This window comes from Carex rostrata, chromosome 22 (assembly GCF_964058835.1).
Source record: "Carex rostrata chromosome 22, lpCarRost1.2, whole genome shotgun sequence".
Classification (NCBI taxonomy): Eukaryota; Viridiplantae; Streptophyta; class Magnoliopsida; order Poales; family Cyperaceae; genus Carex; species Carex rostrata.
Window position 1 is genome coordinate 8,148,400 of NC_135939.1, and position 4,092 is coordinate 8,152,491.

The 4,092-nt window shown below is 35.0% G+C and overlaps 1 pseudogene across 1 annotated transcript; it reads left to right on the forward strand.

The window, feature by feature from the left end:
• Positions 1-1,369: 1,369 nt before the first annotated feature.
• On the forward strand, positions 1,370-3,635 carry LOC144574050 (L-type lectin-domain containing receptor kinase SIT2 pseudogene; annotated as a pseudogene). The gene has a single exon (XR_013518118.1). The product of XR_013518118.1 is annotated as an L-type lectin-domain containing receptor kinase SIT2 pseudogene (transcript).
• Positions 3,636-4,092: the final 457 nt, after the last annotated feature.

Sequence of the window (4,092 nt, forward strand, 5' to 3'; positions counted from 1 at the left end):
ATAATAATATGTTATTTGTAAAACCCGACAACATAAAGTAAATTTTTTATTTAATAATTTTCATCTTATGATTGATAAATTGGAAACAAAACATGTAGATATATTTTTTATAAGATATTAAAAGACATGCAGATATATTTTCTATGAATAAAGCAAATAAGGATTAATTAGATCTTTGTATTTTACTAAAAAAAAAATCTGAAATGGAAGGTGAATGACCGAAAAACAGAAAAGAAATGTTACTCATTAGTTTGGAAAGTTATTTTCTTAATCCATACATAATAAATTAATTGAATAAAGATCCTCATTAATGAAATGAAAGAGGAATACCATGTGTCAAGTAAATATTGGTTAAATTCAATGGTGGACAGGAAAATTCTGTCCATATGTGGGCAGAGGATTTGGTTCTGCTGGACAGTCGCTTTTTGGATGCCCTTTCGTTGAAGCCAACTAAATTGACAAGTACTCATGCAAATGAATGGGTTCCCTTGAGCCCAGGAAATTTAATCATTCTTTTTCTGACAAAATAAATAAATAAATTCTTCTTTTGTTGTCCACATGTTATCTCTATAAATATTTTAATATTTTAATAGATGAAAATTAATATTGTGTCGGTGTGTTACAAAGAAAATATATCATAATTAAGAGAAATTTTATTTTTTATACAAAATGATATATTTTCATTAAGAAAAAATAGATTAATGAAAAAATAATTATTTAACAATAAAAAATAGACCAACATAATCTCATACAAATGTAAAATTCATTCTTTAATGACATACTTATAATTTTTTTTTTCTTTTTTGCTAAGTTGCTTAATGGAGAAACAAGTGAATTTTTTTATCAAAATATAAATCAAGTGAAATCGTGCTTTTCTATCCATCTAAAAAAGTTAAAAAGAAAACTTTAAAAACATTTAAATATTTTTTTGAGTATATTTTCATATTAAGTGATTCAAATCAACTGTTTGAACTTTAAAAATAGACATATAAAAGTATACCATAATCTCATTCAATAATTGGTAATTATAACTCATGACCAATTTTCTGGAAAAAGTTAAAAGGTTTTATGTTGCAATGTTTAATTTATGTGTCCATCTGTTCGCTCTAAGCTTAAGTCAATATTTAATTGAGCCAAACAACATATATACTCAATATATATATAGCCCGAACTTGAAGCAAATAATTAATAAAGCTTCGTAATCGTCATATGCATATTTTAGGGTCAATATTAATATTTACACAACAACAATTACTTCAACAGAAATTTCTCTCCAGAAAGCAGTTCTGAGACGGCTCTATTATATATATAGGTCAATTATTGTTTACGACTTTTAACTTTTAAGTCCGCTAAATTGCAATGTTTGGTGATTTTATCACTCAAATGAATTAATAATATCCAATCACTATTCACAAATCCATAACAACTTGCCGGAAAAGAAATCCCCTCAAGTGAGCTTCTCTTCTAAGCAAATAATTTGCTTCTTTAGCCATGCTCACTAAAAACTTTGCTTTGGCTTTTCTCCTCCTCTTAAAAGTTACATTCTCAGTCAGCCAACAAGAAGAATTTACATTTAATGGATTCGCCAGTGAAAATCTGACCCTAGACGGTGTAGCTTACATCGAGTCGAATGGCCTTTTGAGGTTAACAACTGACTCGGTACAAATCCAAGGACATGCCTTCTACCCCTCTCCAATTCGCTTCAGCAGGACACCCTCTTCCTTCTCAACCACATTTGTATTCGCAATTATTTCACAGTACCTTGGCGTCGGCGGCCATGGGATTGCCTTCTTCATCTCCCCCTCGAAGAATCTCTCCGCACCCTTGCCAAGCTATTACTTGGGCCTCCCCAATAATGAAAACAACGGTAATCTAACCAATCATTTTTTCGCGATTGAGCTTGACACTGTAAAGAACTATGATGAGTTCCAAGATATAAATGATAACCATGTCGGTATTGATATAAATAGTTTGAAGTCAACCAAATCTGATCCTGCCGGCTATTATGACGACGATACAGGTGTTTTTCAAAATTTGAACCTCACCAGTCGTCAAGCGATGCAAATTTGGGTTGAATACGAGAGCCAAGAGACACAAATTAAAGTTACCTTATCTCCTATTGGAAAACCTAAGCCAAGAAAACCTCTACTCTCTTATAAGTTTAACCTCTCAGCAGTTTTGAACGAATCTATGTACGTTGGTTTCTCTTCTTCCACTGGCTCTGCCCATAGCTCTCACTACATTCTTGGATGGAGCTTCAAACTAAATGGAGAAGCACCATCCATTGACCTATCAAAGTTACCAAAGCTCCCACGTACAACCCAAAAAGGCCGATTAAAAATCTTAGACATAGTGATGCCTTTCGCTTCAGCTGCCTTTGTTCTTATTTTAGTTGCTTTATTTTATTTCTGCATGAAAAGGCGGTTCAAGTATGCAGAACTGCGTGAAGATTGGGAAGTTGAGTTTGGTCCACATCGCTTCTCATACAAAGATTTGTACCGTGCAACCAGTGGGTTTAAGGAAAAAGAGTTGCTTGGAAGTGGTGGCTTTGGGAGAGTTTACAAGGGGGTTTTACCAGTGTCCAGATTGGAAGTTGCAGTCAAGCGAGTCTCACATGAATCGGGTCAAGGTATGAAGCAATTCGTAGCAGAGGTTGTGAGTATTGGCCGGTTACGGCATAGAAACATTGTTCAATTATTGGGTTATTGCAGGCGTAAAGGGGAGCTCCTTTTGGTTTATAATTACATGCCAAATGGGAGTCTTGACAAGTATTTGTATGGTAAAGAAAAACCAACTCTTAATTGGATCCAACGATTCAAAATTATCAAAGGGGTAGCATCAGGTCTTTTATACCTCCATGAGGATTGGGAGCAAGTCGTCATCCATCGAGACGTTAAGGCTAGCAATGTTTTATTAGACTGTGATTTGAATGGTATATTAGGTGACTTTGGCCTTGCAAAACTATACAATCATGGTACCGACCCTCAAACCACCCATGTGGCAGGTACAATGGGTTATCTTGCACCAGAGTTTGCGAGAACTGGCAAGGCCACACCTCTCACTGATGTGTTTGCCTTTGGTGTGTTCCTGCTAGAGGTTGTTTGCAGTAAGAGACCGGTAGACCCCGGTGCAGAAGGGGAGAGATCGATTCTAGTCGATCGGGTGTTAGAACACTGGAAATCTGGATCGTTAGCCGATATTGTGGATCCTAGATTAGGCCAATGTTATACAGTAGAGGAGGTAGAGATGGTTCTAAAACTTGGTTTGTTTTGCTCGCATCCACTACCTAGTTCCAGGCCAAACATGCGACAAGCCGTGCAATATTTGGAAGGCGATGCACCCTTACCAGACTTATCGGCAATATATATGAACTTTAGCACGCTTGCAATGCTTCAGAATGAAGGATTCGACTCTTATGTTATGTCATACTCTTCTACGATGACATCTTCCCCTGGTTTATCCAGTGCTAGATGATAGAAGGACTCTTTGTTTTGTAATTTTCTAATCTTCAGTAAATAATATTATAGTCAATAATGTGTGTAAACTATCATTAATTATTGATTAATCTCATGAATTTTGTTTCATATACTCTAGATCGAAACAGAGCGGATAATCAGATATTATAGTTTATAATTTGTGTATACTGTCATTGTTGAATTTTTCTTATAAACATGGAGTTGTAATCCAAGATTGTAATTTTCTGATAATCGGATTGTAGTTTTGACTTTGAGCAGTACGTACGTAGTCCATGCAACACGGACTAATTTTCTTAACTACTAATCAGTAATCAGTTCACTGAAAGATTAGTTCATGGCCTGGCATGATTTGCGTTTTATTAGGCTTTGTCAAGTTTGGGCCACGTTTTTTTCTGGAATGAAACTAGATAAAGTGTGCTTGGCTAGTAGTTTAGGAATTCCTATCATCTAAGGTAAGAGAATATTTATTTTTAGATTGTCTGATCAGAAGTAGGAATATTAAAAAGATCATGAGCAATCCACCACGAACCGAGTTGACCCAAATTCTGATCGAACGGTCCGGATCTAAACAGAAATATTATTTTAGCTTCGACGATATCGATATGGACTTGTAGTT